The following is a 23,200-nucleotide window of genomic DNA, read 5'->3' as shown; positions in this document are numbered from 1 at the left end:
CAAAACTCTCCCAGAGGTAAGACACTGAGGTCAGAAGCAGCTAACCCTCCCAATATTGCTTCATTTCCTCCTGTACTTTCCCATTTCATTCCTTCCCTTCCCAATCCAGCTTACTGTTCAGTGGGGCTGGGTTCATTGTTCTGAAAACCAGTGAGTGTAAGTGTATGGAGGTTTGCTTGTGACCCTTCCAAGAAGCTCAATGTCATAGGGAGCCGCCTTATACCAAGACGGACCATGTGTCCATCTAGCTCAGCATGACTCTGACTGGCAATGGCCCTCCAGAGTTTCACACAAGAGTCTTTCTCAGCCCCCCATAACTGGAAATGCTGAGCATTGAACCAAGAGCTTTCCACATGCAAAGCATGAGCACTACCACTGGTTTACAGCTCTTCTTTTGGGGGCATGAAGTGCCAGTACAGATGCATGAAGGCTGTGGACTCCAGAACTCCTGCAAAGAGTTAGAGCTGGATGTGTGTGTGTTTGTGTTTGCATGTGTGCACACAATCAGTTAAGTTTCACCTACCTCTAGATGCCCCAAATCTTCACACTCTAATTGTAGCAGTGATTAAAAGGATGGGTGAGAGCAGCATGGTGGTGCAGAGACCAAAGGCACCAAGTACTGCTGCTGCAGCAGCATTCGTTCCAACGGAGTAGTGAGCCCATACTTTCTGCTTAGTGTTTAGAATTATGGAAGTATGCTTTCAAGTCACACAGAACTCTTCCTCCAGCATAGATGTTGAGCATAAAAATAAAATAAAAAGTGTATGGCTGAAGAGCAGCAGGGGGAAAGGGGATAGCATTTCACAAGTTTTGCAGAATCCAGATTCAGGACTAATAGCAATCTTTGTTTTGCAAAGAGAGTGTCTCTGAGTAACAACCCAGACACTGAACGTTGGCTCCAGGGCTTGGAGGGCCCGACAGCAAGGTTCCCTCAATGCCCCCCTCCCTCAGTGAGCCTACTACGTTCTCACTGCCATTATCACCAGCTGCTCTTGCTGCTCCTCCTCTTCCTCACCACTGCGACTACTTGCTGGCCTGACAGGCAGAGAGCCGGGGACCAAGCAGTCGGTGGCCTCTGCTGTGCCTCCTCTTTACCACCAGCACTGCCTTGGCCAAAGTGAGAGGCAGGTAAACAAGTAGGTTACAATGGTAGAGGGAAGAAGCCATTCCAGAGGGTTCTTGTCAGTGAGGCCCTGCTGGGATGCGGGCCCTCGGCAGAGCCCCCTACAAGGCCTACCCTTGACACCAAACCTGCAGACACCTCCTATCAACATAGGACAACCCACAGGGGGTAAACAGTGAAATGGTGGTGTCTTCTTCACTTTGAAAAGAGAAAGAGTTCCTCACGGGCTCAAAGTCACACACATCAAAGGCACACACATTGCGCTTTGTTCCATGGAGGCTACACAGAGACAAAACTGCTGTGTTTATTTAGGGAACTGTAAGTCTCTTTCAAAATAGTAACTAAAGGTAAACAGAGGTAAATGAGAGCTTATTGCAGCCTATCTTTAGCATAATGCACAGACATATGGCAATTACCTAAGCAGAAGTGCCTTGAAATGCAAGACACAAAGCAGCATTCTCTCCTCAAGCCCTTCACCCTTTTGTGAGCTAAATGTGAAGTAGACCAGAACACTGTTCATGGTTATGTGCTCAGTTGCAGCACCCTTTGACTAATGACACTCCTTAAACTTTGTATTGTTCTTTCAAGTATTCAGATTGCTTCACTTGTATCATCTAGTTGAAATCCTTACAACAACCCTGTAATCCAGGGAAGCTGAACCTCTAACGCAGCCTTCCTCAACCTGGGGCGCTCCAGATGTGTTGGACTACAACTCCCAGAATGCCCCAGCCAGTGTACAACTCCCAGAATGCCGCATTTGGCACACAGAGCCTCCTTGTATTCGTTCAGGAGGTGGGGCTTGGTCTCCAGGCCCCATCCCTAGATGTATCCCTGCTGTTATCTCCAATCCAAGATCAGAGGTAACAGTGGGGATGCAACTGGCCAGCACTGCGAGGAGCGGTTGCCCTTCCCAATATGGGCCAAGTCCTTTTGCACAGCATGTGCCGCTGTAATGGGGATGGCACACACTGCGTGAAGCCAGGGACACCTCCACGTGCCAGCCAAGTCCTTTTCCTATCATGGAGAAAGGCAAAATTGGTGGGGTGGTATCAGTGGGCATGGCTATGCCCACTGATGTCATCTGGCCCACAATTTGGCTCCCCACCCAAAAACGTTACAACACCCCCGCTGTAAGCCAAGGCAAATCAGCATTATTAGCCTTGTTATTAGCCTCATCTTGAATATTGTGTCCAGTGCTGGGCACCACACTTCAAGAAGGATGCAGACAAGCTGAAGCGTGTTCAGAGGAAGGCAAGGAGGAGGATCAGGGGTCTGGAAACTAAGCCCTATGAGGAGAGACTGAAAGAAATGGGCATGTTTAGCCTGGAGAAGAGAAGACTGAGGGGAGACATGATAACACTCTTCAAATACTTGAAAGGTTGTCACACAGAGGAGGGCCAGGATCTCTTCTCAATCCTCCCAGAGTACAGGACAAGGAATAATGGGCTCAAGTTACAGGAAGCCAGATTCCGGCTGGACATCAGGAAAAACTTCCTGACTGTTAGAGCAGTACGCCAAGGGAACCAATTACCAAATACCTCCCACACTAGAGGTATTCAAGAGGCAGCTGGACAACCATCTGTCAGGTATGCTTTAAGGTGGATTCCTGCATTGAGCAGGGGGTTGGACTCAATGGCCTTATAGCCCAACACTACTATTTTATGATTCTAGCCTGCATATTACAGATGGTAGAACTGAGGCAGAGAGAGAATGGCTCACCTAAGGCCAGTCTGTGGGAGTGGTGAAATTTCAACCAAGGACTCCTTCATTTGTAGCTGGGGCTCTTGGCCACTGCACAGGCACACACCCAGCTCCTTCTACATCCATCCACCCATCTGTTACAATGGCCTAGTGGCCACAACACCACCTCTAACTGGTCAGCTCCTATCCTTGTCTTGCATCTCCGAGCACGTGTGGCCGTAATTGCACATCTGTGCTGTCACCTTCATGCAATCAGAGGCCAAGGACCAGGTACTGCTGTCCCACTTTTCCCACTGTGTCTCCAAAATATAGCTGTGGATGCATGTGTACACACACAGAGACACACAGAGCCACCCACCAGTTTCCCGGCGAGACAGCACTGGCACAGAGCTAAAATTAACCAGTCACCCACCTGCCTGGGTATAAATAGCAGAAGGAGCTGCAAGGCTTCCAGCTCAGACACAGCCTCGTGTGCCACGGCTAGTGCAGACCCCAGGGATCCACAGCCATGTAGCCCAGGGGTAACATGTCCCTGAACACCACACAGGACAGCACAGGTGTGCCAAGTGGAATGCTTCCCCAAAAGCCATGTGTATCAAACATCAAAAGAGCCTGGTGGGATCGCTGCCCTCTTCTGAAAGTCCAAGGGAGGCAGGAAGAGCACACCTTAAGGATTCAGCTGAAGGCCCTGGGCATCCTGCATCTTCCTAGCCTGTCATGGTTCCCCTCCCAGGAAGGAAGCCATAGAAGGGCAGGCAGTGTTTCTGTATGCCACCTCATGCAATCCCATTTGAAACAGCACAGTGGATCACATGGACCATTTGACTGTTATATAACAGCAGTGGATTCCTTAAAATGCAACACAGCAGGCATGGACGCGGGGGCTGAAAACACCAGACTGCCTATTCTACCCAGCTATGGAAACGGGTGTCCTTCTCCGCTGACATCCCCCCCTTTCCCCATTGCAGTTCACTCCCCTGAAAGGCCTGCCCTGCTAAGGCTGAGGGAGTGATGGATACTTCCAATTTTTTAATTGTTTCCCCAGCAGCCCCTTTTATCTGTCCATTAGGATGGTTAAATTTAGGTCACAGCTGAATCTTATTATAGTGCTGCTAATCAGAGCAGGAGCTGATTATTAATAAAACACAGCCAAATATTGGCAAACTGCTATTTTTGGCCACTGAGGTTACTGCTCAAATCTGGTTAATTGATTGAGAATAATTCCTCTTTGCCCAGGGGTCATGTAGTCCAGGGAGCCTACAGCTTTACAAGGGGTCTTTTAGCAGGAGAACCAGGACTTTGTTTGAATTGGGGCTCAGCTCTGTAACATGTGAATGGTTCCTCAAGAAGAGAGTGCCTTTGGGAACAAGCAGAGTGCATTTCACTCACTACTGAATAACTAGAACCGTAGAATAGTAGAGTTGGAAGGGGCCTATAAGGCCATCGAGTCCAACCCCATGCTCAGTGCAGGAATCCACTACAACCTGCTCCTAAACATCTAGGATGAATTGAGAAGGCCTTCCAGGAGAAAGAGACAAGCTCTAAGCAAATTTGAACCTTAGTACCCCTGGAGCTCCTTGGAAGCAGTGGAAGACCTAATTCTAAGATAATCACTGCTGGTTTCAGGTTTTGGGGGGCCTTTGGGCAAGGTGGCCTCAGTGGGGCCCACTCCTGTTGCTCACCTTCTGCCTCTGAGGCCAACTTTCACAGCTCCCCAGAAGGAGAGTGCAAAGGAAGTGGTTGCTGCTGCTCCATCTCTCGTTCCCTTTGTCATTACTTGCATGATTGGAGAGAGCAGGTGAACAGGCAGCAACAGCAAGGAGGAGGACCAGGAGGTGCCAGAAAAGGCAGTGGCCCCCTGCAAGGGGGTGGATTTTGGCCAGTGCCTGACCACGCCCACCCCTGGTGCCTGACCTGAGCCCCTTGAATCCCAAGATAAACAAGGGCTAAATTAAAAGTTTAAAGAAATACAAGTTTATTTTAAAAGAAGCAATGTAATTTTAGCATATATGTGAACCGCCCAGAGAGCTTCGGCTATTGGGCGGTATAAAAATGTAATAAATAAAATAAAATAAAATAAAAATAAAATAAAAAGCATCTTATCATTAGTCTTACCAAATGCCAACTTTGCTAAAGGCACTTTAACTCAGGGGTAGGTCAAACACAGATCAGGATCTACTGTTAGATCTCCGGGTGATTTCTAGTAGACCAGCAAGTGTTTCTGTTCCCAATTTTTTCACAGTACCAACAAAAAGGCTGCAATCCTATGCAAACTTATTTGCCTGATCCATCAGCAAATTGTATATCCCTGAGCCTCTGTGCTGCCCAACTGTAAAGTGCTGGTATTCCCTGCTCTTGCATAAAATGTCAACAACAACATTTGCCAGTCTCAGGATTCCTCACGTGCAAAATATCAGTATTAATTAGTGGCCTTTGATCAAGTCCAGACACAGCTCATTTGACTAGTTTTAGAGTTTTGTGTTAGAATCACAGATCTGAAGTCCGTCAGATGTACATTTGTGGTTCTTGCAGCAACCTGCACAGGTCATCCTAGTGTATAACTCAGCCTACCCCATCCTAGTGCCCTCCAGATGTGTTGGGAATGTCTTCTTCCACTGTAAAATCTCTCTCCCCCCCTTTATTTTTTTGGGCTGATGGGGATAGGGGGTTGGAAAAGGTGAAGGTATTCACAGCACAACAGCCATGCTGCTCCCCTGATAAGCATTCTCATGTTCAGGCAGCTGCTTCCCTGCCACACCCAGAGCCCATTCAGAGCGAGAACAATATTATGCAGGATGTGTTGCCCTCACTATGAATTGGCTTAGTGATGCTGTCATATATCCAGTTTTATTTGGCTGTGTGACATCATCTCGCTGACTATAGACACTATAATTTATTTATTTATTTTACAAATCAGCCATCAAGCAGCAAAAAGGCTGTGAACAGCAGTGCAAGAAGTGAACAAAAGGGACTTGGAGGAGTCATCCCAGCTCTTGGAAGTGCTACTTTTAAACCAAAAGCATTCACATGTGAACATTTGGTGAACAAACCAAAACAGAATACATGACATTGATGCTGATCCAAGTATTCCTGTGCATCAACATTAAACATCTTTACCACATCAAGTGTGAATTGGCCTTTAGGCTTGAAAAGAACATGAAATGCCAACTATTTGTCTCTGTTTACTCTCAACCCAAACTATCTCCATACCTTTTTGCTTGGGAGTTCAGCTAAGTTAAGCTGGCCAGCACAGGGTGCCTCAACAACTCCAAAGAGTAAAAGAAAGTTACATATCTCAAATGGCTCAGAACATGCCCACTGCTTGATTCAAAGAAAGTGGGGCAGGACCCAGTAAGAATTTGTTTGCTGCCTGGATGAGGTTGATCCTTAGGCACACATGAGTATGATTCTAAGATGCCAGTTTCAGGGAGCTCAGAGGCTCAGTGTCCTGGGTGTCACATTTTATGCCACCGAGGATAAAATGTGTACTTCTGAATGTGCAATAGTGGCACCTGAATTCTCATGCTAAGCTGTAATGTGGACTTTGCTGACAAATGGAGGGGAAAGCTGGCAAAGTAGGACAGAAGGACAAATCTTTATCCTAGTAAATTGGACATCAAAGGGAAAGATGTGGTGTGGCTGATGGATTATGGGACTTGGAACAGGGAGATCTGGGTTGAGCTTCCTTTCCAGCCATGAATCCCAGTTGCATTAGGCACTTAAATAATCAATTTTAATATGATGCTTTTTAACAACACACAGCAATACTTGGATCAGCATCAATGTCACAGCACAGACACTTTCAGCCAGCAATTCCAGCGTCACTTAGGGGCTGTCTATACATCTTCTAAGCCCCACAGTGGCTGTGAATTGGCGCTGCGTCGGCCAGGAATTTGCAGCCACTGCGGAGCTTTTCCCCAAAGCTGCACATTGGAAGAAGTGAGGTCCCCACGTCCCTTCTGCCATGTTACCTCGCTCCGGTGTTGAGCCTTGGGCATTCCGGGGCAGATGGTGACCACTGATTGGCCACAGGAAGCTGGGCAGAGGGCAGGGGTTGGGCCTGATGCGCTGAACGGCTGCTGGAAAACCTGTCCTGCCTCTACAGTCAGGATCCCCTGCTGCCACCCCACAGCACCAAAACCATGGGGATTAAAAGCAAAGCAGCGGCAACACAGTGCCATTAAGGCAGGGCCTTCGACTCCCCATTTTGCTCTCCAGATCATGGGTTTTAATTTCAAGCAGCCCTGATGATCATTCAAAGTTATCATCATTATCTCCCCTGGGCAAAAGTCAGATAAATCCCATGCATATTCCATCACATCAACAAGTGAGACTCTTTCAGTGACATGCTCAAGAAGATGCCCTGTCACAGTGAAATGTACAAAACTAAGACTGACACTTGCCCAATAGAGAGCCTGCGTTACACACCAGGGTTGTTGAACCCCTTTCACAGCCCAAGGGCCAAATTCCATCGCAGAGATGTCCTTGGGGGCTGCATTGCAATGGTGACTGGGGGCTGACAGCAACAGGGGTGGATCCCAAAATACCAGCCGTTGCAGCTGAAAGCTCTGACTGCCAGTAACTAAGCCTTCAGAGAGGCATTTCAGCCTTTTAGAACTGGGGGAGAAAAACTGTGCAAATGCCAGGAAATCACCAAACAATCAGTGGTGGGGGGGGGAGTGGATGGACTGGGGGAAGGGGGCCAGATTGGGATTCCAGGAGGGGCAGATTTGGTCCTAAGGCCTGAGATTTTGAACTCCTACACTGTAAAGGGTGGAGTTGGGAGGCAGCCAACAGAACAGATGGACAGTTTTTGCATCAAACAGGAGGAAATGTTTAAAAAGCTGCTCCTCAACTTTTCAAAGAGCAATCCTAGCATCCTACGAAAGTGCAGCAAACAGCAATTGTGCCTCGATCTGTCCTGGGCAGACACAGCTACATGCTACAGGATGCCTTTGCCTCTGGTCCAGAAGTAGTCCAGGGATAAACAATGGGCACAGGGAGAAAAATATTGGGCCCAGACCTGTACAGGAGAGCTGAAAGGGGAACCTGTCCTTCTGCTGTGCTTTGGCAGCACCGGGAAGCTTGATCCAGCAACCGAGATTCACTGAACATCTACCGAACACTCTGGGGACCAACAGGCAGTGGGGAGAGAAAGAGGGGATGGGATTCTTCTTCAAATGAATGAACTAGATCAGGCAAGGATGACGTCAGGGGAAAATGACAGCGTTAGAGATGTAACTAGGATGGGAAGACACAGATAAGGTTGGAATTTGCATTTCAACTATAACTAAGGTTTCCAAACGCATGGTCTTTGTCCCCGGACGATGCCAGGGGAGGACAGGAAAATGCAAGGACAGAGAAGGGCTCAGTACACCCTTCAGGGCCGGAAAAGCCCAGAGTTTGCATACCAGTTGACACCTGAGGCTTGCTTTTTCAGGGTCAGATAACAGGAATCGGCACAAACTTTGGATGTAACAAATTGGAAGGGTGTTGGAAGGGATGAGCTCCCATACAAAATCATAGTCTCCAGCCAGGCTCTCATTGTGGTTTTATTCCGTCTGCAGAGCAGAGTTTCCATCTCTCAGTGAGAAGGTCTGGTAGAGGGTGGGATGGGGATAGGGGCACGGGAGCCAACCCGTCAGGTGCCTCCCGGTGAAAGCAACAGAGAGCCTGGAAAGGGTATGATACATAAACAGCATCTCCAAGCTTCCCAGCTGGAGCCAGTGCTCCCAGCACCAAGGGACTAGGGAAAGATCCGGTCACTGAGTCTAAGGGACCAGATTAGGGGCCCAGGCTCTGAATCACAGCAGAAGTGTGCATGTAATCCAAAACCAGAGTGACTCCGGCATCACTCAGGCTCATCATTTCAATGCCCAGGATCATCCAGGAATTCTCATCGTAGACTGTTCAAATAAATCTAAGGGGAAGACAGCAGGCTGCTTCCTCCCTTGTGTTTTACCATAGAGCCCAGAACTTGAAAGAAAGCCCATCCCACAAAATGCAGAAAGTCCCTACCTAGCCACTATCCCAGTTGCCTTGCGTGCGAAGCCCACTTGCTTCCAGCCCATCCCTCCTCCAGAACCCCAGAAGTGCCTACCTTGAGACAGGGTCCCAGTGACAAACTGGTAGAAGAACCGGATCGCCCGCCCCAGCTGCTTCTTGCACCGTTGCTGGCAGTGAGTCATGGTGCCACCAACAACACAGTGGGTGGGTGGGTGGGTGGCTCTTGGCTGGGCCCCCTCCCAGCACTGACACAGCCCCCCTCCCCAGACTCACAAGGCAGGGTAAAAACTAGACGTGCTTAGGGAGAATGGTGCGTTCCGTTCCTGGTGCAGAGAGTGCCCAGGCACCCAAGCCAGAGATACCCCAGCCAAGCCAGAAGAACCCCTGATCTCAGACAGGCGGCAGGCTAGGTGGGAGGAGGAAGAGGAGGAGGCTTGTGCTGAGATAATCCAGCTGGGATTGGTGGTGGCAGAGGCAACGTGAGACCAGAGTTGCTCCTGGGTCACTGAGAGAGCAGCAGCGATTGCCGGCAAGGAAACACACCCAGAGCTGTCTTGTCCACCCAACACATCCCGGAAGTCCCAGCACTTCTGAAAACTTAGGAGGCTGCTGGAGCAAAACTGGCTGCTGTCTCCACCTTGAGATGTTCTGCTGAAAGGTGGTGGGCGCTCCCTCCTCGGACACTCCTCTGCGCAGCAAAGTTGCTGGGAGAAGCAACTAGGGGTGGATGCTGAAGCCGGAACCACCGACGAGGCAGTGCTAGATGGCCCTCCCAGCCAGCCACAGAGTTCCTTGGAGGGGGCAGCCAGCAGCCCCCCACTCCTGGGGAGGGTCCCCTTCCAGGCGATGCCCAGCAGCTGCCTCTTTGGATCCCTGCCGCTTTGCCTGGCATCTTCCTCTGCCACACCCAGCACTTCACAACACAGCTACGAGGAAACCAGAGGCAGCGCTGGTTGGCATGGCAATGCTCTGACTCCACAGGTCCTGCTGACCAATGGGGCGCTGCCTCCTCCTTTCTCAGAGGCAGCACAGACGGACCTTCCTTCCAGAGTGGGTAAAGCATGAGAGGATGGGCACAGACACACAGACACACACACACACACACGTCAGGCACTGCTCCTAAACCGGCTTTGTGCAAAGAAGCAGCGCATGTAAAACAAGCCCTCAAACTACCAAGATTGTACATCAGTGGGTGACAAGGAGAGCTGGGAGAAAGTAAAGCGATGGGAGAAACGGCTGTGAACAACAAAGCCACCTGTCTCTGGATCTGGAAAAGACATGATGCCAGAGGTTGCAGATTCATGCTTTAGATGTTTTTAAAAGAAAGCTACAGAAAGCAGAGTACTGAATACTCTCCACAAGGCAGTTTATGACACTCAAGTACAGTTTATAACGCCCAAATACAAATAAATGCAGTCCATATAAAACAGGAGAACACAACTGATCACTCATTTAATACTACATTAAAAACAGTGCGAACTTTTCTAGTTTTGTTATCAGGCTTCTTTGGCCAATCCCAAAGAAGAATAGATCCTGGGAGGGCAAGCAGATCTCTCCCCCAAAGTATAGATTCCCCCAAACAAATACACAAGAACCTCCTAAACCCAGGGATGGGTCTCATCTACGGAAAAGCCTTCCTGAGAATTTAGGAAGAACGATATCGCAAACCCACAGGACTCAGAGCCGATCACAACGTGTTTCAGGCACAGTCATGCTGGAAACACATACCATATTAGCATGAGGCTGTAGCCCAGTGGTTGATCACTTGCACTGTAGGCAGAAGGTCCCAGGTTCTATTCCAGCATCTCCAGTTAAAAGGGTCAGGTAGCAGGTGATGGGGAAAAACCCTGCCTGAGACCTTAGAGAGTGACTACCAGACCAAGGAGAGACAATGTGGCGTTGGATGGACAAATTCTGGTCTAGTATAAGATCAGCTATGTGCCGATTACTCTACTGTAGAGAGCTCTGGTTTCCAGCTGGAGGGGAAGACTTTCTCTGTGACTGCCAGAAAACCTTAGATTGAAGAGAACATCGATCTATAGGCAGTGGCAACTTCTAGAGCAGATCAGACACACAGACAAGATGGGAGCAGTGAACTAAACATCAAGTGCATCTGACACAGCACGTTTCTAGGTATATGCCTGAACAGGAGCATAGCGTGCCTGGTACCGTGTCATGCGGCACTTAGGGCCAAACCAGGGGTGATGTTATTCATGTCTTTAGCCAAGTGGGCTGTTAAAAAAAATAGCTGGCATGGAGAAGACCAAACAGGATTGGGACCGTGGCACGAGGAGAAGGACTATTAATGCTTTGCCATTCCTCCCATTGCAAACACCAGGCAGAGGGGATGATTCCAACTGGGCCCACAGTGGGGGCAAAGTGTTAAAGCCATCTCCCCCTATACCAGGGGTGCAGAGCCTCTCCCAGCCCAAGGGGCTGATCCCAGCTTCCAGAGATTAGAGGCACCAAAGGCAAAAGAATCAGCATGTTTCAACTTCAAGCTTGTACTGCCAGTAACTAAAGCCATAGCAGAGGCATTTCAAGCTTTTAGAAGGGGGGGGGACTGCACAAAAGTCAGGAAACCACCAGGTAATCCATGGTCCAGGCCAGGGAAAAAGCGTGGGGTCATCTGGGAAACTGTAGAGAGCCAGATTGGAACCCCAGACAGGCTGGATTCGGTTCCCAGGCCTGAGGTTCAACAGCCCTAGTTTACTGTGGCTGTGTTCAGAAGACACCTTAAACCATGGCTTTAACCATAGTGAATAAAGCAAAAGGCCTTATTCACTGTGGTTAAAGCCATGGTTTAAGGTGTCTTCTGAACATGGCCTGTGTAGTGTCTGTTTAAAAACTCATTAGGTAGCTCGCAGCTTGGACTGCACAGAGATCCAGCCATCCGTAGCCCTGCAGCCACCTAATAAGCTAAGCATTACCACCTTTCCCACTGCCCCACTCTTTTGCGATCCCAATGCTTGGGATCGCAATGCTTGCCTCGCTGCATAGCTGGAACCCAGAGACGTCTGGCTCTTCATGTGCTAACAGCTACAACACCGCATGCTTTTAAGTACTCCTCACACAAGATCATGTGATTCCACCCCCACCCCCTGCCAAGACTGGTTAATAAAGTGTTGGCTTTTCCTGCTATTTCAATGCATAGTTATGGATGAAGTGTGTGTGTGAGGTTCCTTATAACCCATGTTAAGGCCAGCTCACAGTCATACCTTTCCCACAGTGCACACAGTCTTCACAAGCAGTGAGGCATGAGAGCGAATCTCTGCACATGCGTCCACTCACACAATGTGAACTGTCCAGAGAGCTTCGGCTATTGAGCGGTATAGAAATGCAATCAATCAATCATGATGTCATGACTGATCAAAACACACATCTCAGTATACCTATGCCCCATAATGGTGATGTGTTCAATGAGAGAAAAAAAGTAGATGGTTCAGTTAGTTGGGTATATATGAATACACACACACACACACTGCTATGCACACAGTGCTGTGTGCATGTGCAAATATGAGCTTGGGGCTCAGTCTAAGGCTACTCCATGTGCAGAGGGGACTGTGAATTGGATCACAGTGCTTATAAATGCAGAAGCACAGTTATTTCAGAGATGTAATGCAAAAAGTACAAGAATGCCATCTTATGCTTGAGTCGTTATGGATCTTGGTATTCACCTAACATCCAGCAGGAAGAATAGTGGCTTCACTGAATGATGAGAATTTGGTAAAACAATCAATCCATTTGTCTTTTCCTGAGAAAAATGCTACACAGAAAGATATTTGCAACAAGATGTGCTGGTCCAAATGAAGTTACTGTTTTGCTCCATGTTTTGCTCCATGTGGGCTACCAAAAAAGTAAGGAGAGTGATTTTAGCTTAGAACACCTGGTGCCTGAAAAGCCCAGAAGGAGCTCTTTAGTCCCCCTATCTTGGTCCAGGGTCCCCAATCCTCCAGCCAGCTAGTTAAGCAAGTGTGGGGGGAGGAGGACATCTAGTGGAAAAAAGTGGCACTGCACGTTAACCAAGGCATGTCTCCCATGTAGCCATAACTTTGGACCCAGTCAGAATTCGCTGTATCTCAAGCATGAGCACCTACTTGGGTGAGCTCTTAGCTGGGCTATAGCTGTGTGGTGGTTGCTTACTGACGAAGAAAACAGAACTTGTGAGATCCAAGCAGGAGTCTCCAAAGCTCAGTGAGCAAGCATGGCTGGAGTCAGGTGGGGCCAGAGTGCTTCACTGGAATGTTTATTTAGACCTACGGATTTATTTTTTTATTTATTATACTTCTATCCCATCTTTTGTCCAAGGAGCTCACGGCGGAATACATGGTTTTCCTCACACCTGTTTTATTCTCACAACCACCCTGTAAGGGTAGGTTAGGCCGAGAAAGACTATCCCTGTTGCTCCGAGTCCTGCAGCCTCTTTCCCTACTGAATAGCCATAGCCAGTTCCCTCTAGAGCTAAGATGAGGGAGCAGGACTTACAAAGACTCTCTTGGAGGCTAATGGTGCAATCCTATATGTGGCTACTCAGAACTAAGCCCCACTGAGTTCAATGGGACTTACTCCCAGGTAAGTGTTTATAGCACTCAGTGGTTCCCGGTGGCCCCAAGCACTCCCATCTCCTTTAAACCGCTCTCCTTTGAGTAAGAGTCCAGCAATGCTACTGGTCTTTTGCTTGGGTGATGCTTTACGCCCCAATCCTGGACACATTTCCTCTCTTCGTGTCTTATAATCAGGCAGGAACTCAGCCTGTGTGTGATCACCACACAGAACCACAGGCCAAAGACCTGGGAAGGGAGGAACAAAGAGAGCTACTCATCCTGAACAAGAATGTTGGGCAGAGGGGCCATGTGACAAGGCCTGGCCTTGATCAAAGCTTCTGGCTCAATCTCTCCCTTTGACTTTTCTTCAGTTCATTATCATAGAGAGGCCACTGCCAGGTCCTTGCCTCCCCAACCTCCACCCGGCAGGATATGGATCAGATACCAGGCAGTTTACTATCAAAAGCACAGCTCCCCAAATGGAGCCTTCGGAGCCCTTCTGAAATGAGGTGGACTGGAGAGAGGGCCTCATCAGTTGTGGCACCACGCCAGTGAAATGCTCTCATCGAGAAGGCTCATCTGGCACCTACTCTGATGTCCTTTCAGTGTCCTGCAAAGACCTCCCCACCCCACTGGCCTTCTAAAAGTATTATTTGAATTGTTTAAAGCAGGGGCAGGCAGACGTCAGGGTTGCAGGGTCAACAGCGCTTTTTCAGTAGAATCCTGAGATCCACCAATTGGAGCCTGGTTCAAACGACATACATCTAGAATAAAAGAATTCCAAGTCCAGGAACTTGTTTTTAGTACCAGAGCTAAAGAGAGTAAGGAGGCCACTTATGAAATGACAAGGGGGTGGGGGGAGGAAAAATCCACAACCGAAAAAAGGACAAAAGAGGGTATAATTAACATACAAGTGTGGAAAACTGTGCCCAGGTGACTTGTGTGCCTGCCTTCTCAATCTGCTGTTCAGTTGCTAACTGTTGAAGGGCAACAGTTCTTATGGTTGTATTTAAAACACACTTGGACTGGACTGCCCTTCAAAAACGGGACAGTCCTCTTGCAGCCTTTCAAAGGGAGGGCTGGCCTCTGTAAAAGAGGACACATGTAGGGTGACCATATGAAAAGGAGGACAGGGCTCCTGTATCTTTAACAGTTGCACAGAAAAGGGAATTTCAGCAGGTGTCATTTGTATATATGGAGAACCTGATGAAATTCCTTCTTCCTCGCAACAGTTAAAGCTGCAGGAGCTATACCAGAGTGACCAGATACAAAAGAGGGCAGGGCACCTGCAGCTTTAACTGTTGTGATGAAGAGGACATTTCACCAGGTTCCCCATATATAAAAATGACACCTGCTGAAATTTCCTCTTCAATACAACTGTTAAAGATACAGGAGCCCTGTCCTCCTTTTCATATGGTCACCCTAACACATGGCCACCCTACATTCCACAACTGTTTACCCCAATCTTTATTTATGTCAGCAGTATAATCTAGGGCTGGGGCAGGGAGCCATTTTGTTACTTCAATTGTTAAACAACTGGGAATCAGAAATCCTTGCTAAGGATCTATTGCAAATCACCAGGAGAACTAGCAGTGGAGCCTGATCCCCCTTCTGCCTGTCCCTAGTTTAGGGCACAACCCTGTGCATGTTTAGACAGAGAAAAGGCCTGCAACTCCCAGCATGCCCCAGCCAGCCATGTGCTCTCCCCACCATGTCCATGCAATGAGAAGCTGAGAATATTTAGGGGAATGTTTACACTCAGCCTTGGGACTGCGCTGCCTTGCTTCCAGCCTCCAGTCTGCGCTGCCTAGCTGCAGAAATCATCAGCCTACCTGCTCACCCTCATGGTTAGACATCAGCTTTCGAATTACTGTTACAACTTCTCCTACGCCATGCTGAGGTCTGGTCCCTTCCACAGTACCTGTTCCACTAATCCTCACCGGCCCAGTCAGAGTATCACAGTTTTGCCACTTATATTCTCTCCCAGTGCAATCCTATGCATGTTTACTCAGAAAACCATCCAAGTGTTTTCAATGCCACTTACTCCCAGGTATGTACGCACAGGGACCATTTCAAGCCAATTTTAGCTCCTCAGTTGGCTCAATAAACTACTCCCAATTCTGTGTTGTGTGCAAAACACTTGTGTAAGTGGTTTAATATTTCAAATGGCCTCAAGCCATTATTCCTGGATCTAAAGGGATCTAAAGCTGCATTTGCAATAAAATTTTACAACGGTTTTAACTTGCTATTTACAATTGTAATTGCCCCTCCTCACATAATAGCAGTGTTCAAACTTCTCAATGGTACATACTACGAGAGAGAGAGAGAGAGAGAGAGAGAGAGAGAGAGAGAGAGAGAGAGAGAGAGAGAGAGATGGTTAGCTTAGTATATAAGATACTGTGGCCATGAAGAGCTTGATTATTCCTACATTACTGCACTCTCCCACAGCCTGGTACTCTCCAGAAGCTTTGAACCAAAACTCCCATCACCCCATACCAATATAACTAAAGTTCAGGGATGATGGGAGTTGTAGTCCAATATATCTGGAGGGCGCCAGCTTAGAGAGCGCTCCCAGACTGGGTCCCATGCTGCTTCAGCAAAGTTTTGAAGGTTGGGAGGAAATTATCAGACACATAAATTTTGTGTTTGAAAGCTCTTTAATATTTTATGATATACATGTTAACTTAAATTATTACCTGCTTCTTGAAATGTAACACATGGTCAGCATAAATGGATTTTTCGTGCCCCCTTGACTGCTAAAAGACTGATATTACAACATTGGAAAGATAAAAGCTCACCACCTATAATGCAGTGGATTAAAGACCTAATAACATTTGAAAGAGTGGTTTCTAGGCACCAATTACAAATGGACTTGTATTGGGATATTTGCCCTGCCTTTCCCTAATTGTTTTTTTTTTTCATTTAGAATGTAGTAATGTTTGAAACTGAGCCCTTTGAAGTGTGTACTTACACCTGCATTTTTTTGTTTTTGTTTTATTGTTTTAAAATATATAATAAACAAATAATAAAAAATTAACTAAAAAAGAAAAAAAGGTTGAAATCACATGAGAAGGAGGGATCACATGAAAATGTCTCAACCCAGGGCGTTGCTAGACCTGTCGGGATAAGCCGGCAGGGAGGCGGGGCGACGGCGTGCTAACTTTAACACGCGCCACCCAGCCTAGACACACGATGTGCAGGGACGACGGAAGCCCTGCAGCGTCGGCCATTTTTTGTTGTTTTAAAGGGGCCACGTGCGCCCTGAAAACTGTGGACAAGGTAAGGGTTTTTTTTCACTTAAGCCCCCCCCATCCGCCCTCCACCCCCCCTCGCCGTCTCCCGTGTGTTGCCCTCCACCATCCCCCTCTCCTGCCGGTCCGGCTTTCCCTCCCTCATCTCCCCCCCCCGGGATCAAACCCCCCTGGCGCGATGGGCACAGGGCTCGTATGAGCACTGTGCCAAGTCCGTGGCTTTTTGCAGCTACTCGCGAGTAAGCGAGTAGCCGCAAAAAGCCACGGAAGTCTCTAGACATTCTGCAGCCCCAGCCTCAGGCCGGAGCTGCGGAAAAGGTGTGCCATAAGCGACTTCGCTTATGGCGCGTTAGAGGAGGTTTCAGTGCGGCCTGGGGCTGGATTCCCCTGTGCGTCATGTGGACGCACAGCAGGGAAAATAGCTCTCAAGGCGCGCTAAGGCCTCGTCTAGCAAGGCCCCCAGTCAGCTCTGGCAGCCAGCCCTCCAAGAGGCATGGAGCTGCTGTAGAAATTCCCCATGTGATCCATCCCCCAAGGATATTTCACTCAACTGAACATTACCAGAGTAGTGTGAGATTCAGCCGCAGCGTGCAGCAGCCATGCCGCTCCAATTACATCAGAGTGTAGCGGAATATGCATGGTAGTGTGTAGAATTGAGAACAATTTATTGTATCTTGTAGGTGTGACTAGTTCTATATGTGTATGTGTAGTGAGATAACTATGAGTAGTGAAATATATTCTTGGAAATGGAGGGAGGCTGCTACGAATGGGTCAGTCAAGTGCTAGAAGTAGCACGTAGCTTAACTTAGCAGGGATACCTTCATCTAGGTGTTACTGGTATCAATGGCAGACCTGGCTACACTGAGAAAAATGGGAATGGCGGTATGACCAGGTCCGAAATGAGGTCATCGCCATCATGGGGGTTATAAAAACCAGAGTTTGATTAGTTTAAGGAAAAGATCCTAAAAGAACAAGAACATGATTACCTAAACTCCGCAAACCATGCTTGCCAGATGGGTATCTATAAGATCTTAATAAAGACTGCTTTGTTAGTTGAGAAGAATAAAACTTTAATTTTTCTTAGAAATATGCTAGTCACAATTGCTATTATGCTTCTAATCATCCCAATTGCATTATATATAGCAATATGTTTTGCTCATTTTATCATTGCATAGTTTTGTTATTCTCTGATTCTGTTTGAGCAATAAACATATATTTCGGGGAAACATTTTGGGTTATTTGACTTTTAAAAACTTTAGAAACCACAACCTGGTTTGGCAGCCCCATTTTTGAAGCTAGTTCCTAGAATGTGGAATAGCGGTGGTAGGTTATTTCAGCACTAATTAATACAATACTTTTATTAGTGCTTAAAATAATCACAAGAATTCTTTTATCTTTGTCCGGGACTCTCATATATATGTGTGTTAGTTTTCTTTTTTATATATTGTGTAGTAATAGGCCATTGAAGAAGATTTCCAGTCGAAACGCATCTGGCCAAGACTTTCAAAGTTTATGGAGCACTTTTATATTGTATTTTTAACCTCTTGTATATTGCACATTGTGAGTGCTCTTTATATTCATATATGTATTTTACTTTAATACAAAAACTTTGCTATAAATTCATTATTACCTTAACTTTCTTGGGTGGTTTTTTTAGCATATCGTGTTTGGTTAAGGTTAGCACCTGCTTTGTATATGAGGTGTCTCTATGTGCCAAGCCATTCATCCACAGTGGCTTTAACTCTATGCCCATCTCCAATGCCCACAACCTGGTCTGCAGTGGTATGGAGCCACCCAGGGTGTGTACGAAGCTGGCACCCATGAATGGCTTGCCCTATGGAGGCTACTGATGTGAGGAGCCAATTATGGAGTCCTCCATGTGGCAGTGTCAGGGGTTCCAAGCCCTCCTGCTGAGTAGTGAGGCAACAGGGGCTTGCTGTGCAACCCAGTTGATGGCACCTCTTCACACCTATGGCATCTGCAAAGGCTGGGAGCTGTCCTCTGGGCCTAATTAGCTAAATGGGACTTTTGTTAAGGGAGCTACTAAAAGCAGGGCAATTGCCTTTCAACTAATGGATGGGTATCCCGCCGCGCTCAGCAGGCCTTTTCTGGGCTCCTCCCTTCGGGGAGATCCTCCTGACCCAACCTCTGATGGGCAGCCAGTCTGGCAGAATGCCTCCCCTCTCCTCTCAGCTCTGCCCACTTAACTCGGTGGTGGGCTCTGGCACCTTTCAATTCCTGTGCTTCTTCCCCCTCCAACATAAGCCAGGTTCCCAGGAGATGTGGAATGGGAAGACGATCTCTGAATCTGGTCCTCCTGCTCGATAAGTTCCTGGGAAGGCTCTTCACTGGCTCCTGGAGAGTCTTGAAGAATTTCCTCCCCCGTCTCCTAGCTTCTTCTAGCTGCACTTATATATCTAAATCAGAATCAGAAACCAAACCAAGGAGCTTAGTTAGGCTCAATCCTGACATGTCTTTATGAAACTCAGTGTTCGTGTATACACATATGCCCTGCCCCTTTCCTAGACCTCAAGAAGAACCCAAACATGTTTTGCGAGCCAGACCCACCGCATACATACTGCAGCTTGTTTCATCAAAGGAAGGCATCATCCGCTGGTTAAATCCATTGGGGGGGGGGGGAAACCAGTCAATCAATCAGTTGGATTTCAAGTTATATAATCCGACTCCAAGATGGGCTACTTGGCACTGGAATAATGAATTTTGGCAAGAACATATCACCCAAACTACAGAGATTTTTTTTAAAAAAGCAAATATATGATAAAGAGTGAAAAGACACAAAAGTCCCACAGAGGGGCGCCACAAGCTAGGAAAACGACATCGTAAGATGACCAAAAAGCACACATAAGTGCCAGAGCAATACCAATAACAAGCAGGATTTCTACAATGCAAGGATGGGGAACATGTGGCTCTGCATCTCCAACCACTGGCCATGGTTTCTGGGGCTGATAGGTGTTAGAGTTCAACATCACCTAGAGCACTTTTCCCCAGCTTGGTGCCTCCAGATGTTGTGGGCTTCAACACCTTTCCTTCCCAGCCAGCATGGCCAATGATCAGGAATCGTGAGTGTTGTAGTCACAAACATCTTGAGGGCACCGGATTGGGGAAAGCTGATCTAGAGGGGAGCCACCCTGCTACAGGAATTTCAAGAGTTCAAAGCATTTCACATATATTATACTGCTGCAATCCCTACAACAACTCCATAAGGTGGACCAGTATTATTATCCCCAGATTGCAGATCTGGGCCACTAAGGCTGATGGACTAGTGGCTTGCCAAAGGCCACCTAGTCTCTTAGCTAGGGTGACCATATGAAAAGGAGGACAGGGCTCCTGTATCTTTAACAATTGCATAGAAAAGGAAATTTCAGCAGGTGTCATTTGTATATATGGAGAACCTGGTGAAATTCCCTTTTCCTCGCAACAGTTAAAGCTGCAGGAGCTATACCAGAGTGACCAGATACAAAAGAGGGCAGGGCACCTGCAGCTTTAACTGTTGTGATGAAGAGGACATTTCACCAGGTTCCCCATATATACAAATGACACCTGCTGAAATTTCCTCTTCAATACAACTGTTAAAGATACAGGAGCCCTGTCCTCCTTTTCATATGGTCACCCTACTCTTAGCCACAATGCTACACCAGCTCTCTACACTACCTGAGCTGACCTTGAAGTGCAGAGAAGTGTACAGGCAGGGGCAATGGGAACATGCAGCAATACATATAGCTAGGCAAGAGGCAGTGTCATGTATAAGCAAGTAATGCCGCAATTAGAGCAAAAGGCATGGCCTCAGATCTCTATTCAGCCATCTTTACCAAGTCACCATCTCTCAGCCTCACCTATCTCACAGGTGTGTTCTGAGGACAACATAGGAAAACACACCATGTGCCACTCTAGGTTACTTGGAGGAAGGAAAGTTTGCAAGTATAATGAAATTTGGTACCATTATTAGAAATGTAAGCAATTGTGGGATTCCCCTTTAAAGAAAGGATGCTGGCTGTTTAGTAACATCTTTAGCTGTATCCATATACATCAGGGGTGGGGAACCTGAGGCCTGTGGGCCAAATCCAAGCCACCTGGAATCCCAACCTGGCCCTCCAGGCTTCTCCAGATGGCAACACCCTCTTCCCCTGCCCCCCTTCTCCCCAGCTGCTGATTATTCCCTCGTTTGTGCAGTTCCCCCCTCTCCCCCCCCCCGTTAAAAAAGGTTCACCTGCCTCTTCCAAGGCACAACAATCACTGGTGGTAAGAGCTTTAAGCTACAGTATGTTGGTGTTTCGTCCACACCCCCTTTGCTTTCAGCCCCGCCCACCACTGGAATGCAGCACCCAAGAGCTTCTTCAAAATGCAATCCGCCCTTGGACTGAAAGAGGTTCAACAACCCTGATGTAAACACACACACAGAAACCCAGATTGTCATCTAGTTTTCCTAGAGGGTTCCAGGGTGGTGAGCCAATGCCACACACCCCAGTCCCCAGAGTGGCCCTAATAGGGCAAGTCCTACTGCTAGAATCACCCCCCTCTTTGCCTCTGGGTTGGCAACTGAAAGGCCAGCCAGCATCCCTCAAAGGCCTGGTTTGGCTCAGGGGCCTCCAGTGGCTGACCCCTCCCCATCCAAAACAACAGCAACCCAAAGCTGTACTGTTGCCATGGAGCTGTGGCGGATTTACGGCTTGCTTTCAAGGTGCCATTAAACAATTTCTGGCCCAAATGCCAGCCAGGATGAATGCCTCCCACCTCCCCAGAGGCTAATTACTTGCAGCACGGACTTGGGAAAATTATAATAAGCATGGCTAAAGCCACCCCGTCCCTCTTACCTCCAGTTGGTTTTCGGAGCGCTGCCAATGCATTTGAGCTTTCACGGAGCAGCGTTTTCATTTGCCCCCTGTCAAATATCCTTTCACACAAATGCACGTCTTAAGAGCCCTGATGCCAGGGCTGTTTTAATCCTAGGAACGCATTGATGGGAAGGGGTTTGTAGCAGAGAAACAGCAGTAAGGGATGCTTAACCCTTTCCTGAGAATTGCTCCTCCACTTCACATCACATCACACACAGAAACAGACAGACAGCGACACAATTCAAAATGCATGCTTGCCTACTGGCGCATCTCCAATCCAAGCTCACCCCCACCTGGAGCAGTTTTTCTTTTTAAAGGGGTGGGTGGAGAGAAACATTGGGACTCTTAATGCACACATCTGCATTGGAGGCTGGTCGCTCCGATGTCAATGGGGCACCTTGGATGGCTCCTTTAGAGTTCTGATCAGCTCTTGTTGTTCCTGCTGGTTTTATTGTTGTTTGCATTGTTTTAATTGCTGTTTTATTGCTTTTAATATTTTTAATATTAATATTCGTTGCAGGCAGTTCTTGTACCTGCAGCAAAAGCTTAAAAATGCAAGATAAACATAACCAGGAGTCAAATATAACATCCCTAAAGATAATACTAATAATAACAACAACAACAACAATAACAACAACAACAACAGATGTTGCTGCCGCTGCTTACTATTGCATTGCAGCAGAGCAGAGAGTTGCCACTAGGTGGCACTGCAATCCCATTGATGACATTTGGGTTCAAGAAGTGGATATTAACCAGTACTTTGAAAGAAACCTCCATTTGGTTAGGTTTTGTTTTCACATCAACCCTGAAGCAAAGCCCTGCTTAAGTCAGAACCGAGTTCTTCTGGAAAAAAGGAGGGAAAAAGCAACTCCATCTTTGAGTCTACAAGGACAGGGGTAAGGTCTAGAATACTGAGGACACTGACAGAATTGTGCCTCTGTGAACCCATTCCACATTTTTTTTAAAAAAAAATAAGGCAAATGCATATAAATACCACTGGTAATTTGATGTTGTTAATATGGAAGAGGTGGCTTTCCCCCACCATGTTAATGTTCTGAAGCTTTTATCTAAATATCCCTAACAGAGTAAGGCTGATTATTTTCATTCATTTTCCAGGTCATGGTGAACTATAGTTCTCCAGATTGGGAACAAATTTCTCATTACATGGGAGGACAGTCACAGGAAAAGCATCAACATGAGAAATATAAAATTATGGGTGGGGGTGGGGGAGAGGTGTTCTTCTTGTGTCTTTATCTCATCATAAACGGATGCACACTTGAGAGCCGCTTCACCCGGCTGCCACTCTGACCCCGTTGCCGCAAGCTTGTGACGGGATGAGCCACTGCTCCAACAGCCGAAGGAGAAAGTAGCAAGTAGGGAAACCCAATCAACCTGAGAAATTCCCACTCACAGGCACGGCCAGAGACCCAGGCTTTTCAGCACCTGAAGTAGAACATCTGGATGGTGCCACCACTCCCAGGAAAATATAAATACATAAATGACCATTTCCCATACATTAAGGGGTAGTCAGAAAGTAGATCTCCAGATATTTTGGAATTCAACTCCCAGAATCCCCTGCGGAAGGCTGGCAGACAAAGTCTAAACTACCTGGAGATCCACTTTCTGCCCAGCCCTGCCTTAATGGATCCCCTAATCCAGCCTTCCCCATCCTGTTGCCCTTCAGATGTGTTGGACTACAACTCCCATCAGCCCCAGGCAGCA

General features: G+C 47.5%; 1 protein-coding gene across 2 annotated transcripts in view; it reads right to left on the bottom strand.

The window, feature by feature from the left end:
* Positions 1–23,200, bottom strand: part of KCNIP2 (potassium voltage-gated channel interacting protein 2) — a 128,505-nt gene that overhangs the window by 52,068 nt on the left and 53,237 nt on the right. The window lies entirely within an intron of this gene.

Source organism: Elgaria multicarinata, chromosome 8, assembly GCF_023053635.1.
Source record: "Elgaria multicarinata webbii isolate HBS135686 ecotype San Diego chromosome 8, rElgMul1.1.pri, whole genome shotgun sequence".
Taxonomy (NCBI): Eukaryota; Metazoa; Chordata; class Lepidosauria; order Squamata; family Anguidae; genus Elgaria; species Elgaria multicarinata.
This window is presented reverse-complemented; position numbering and strand designations above follow the sequence as displayed.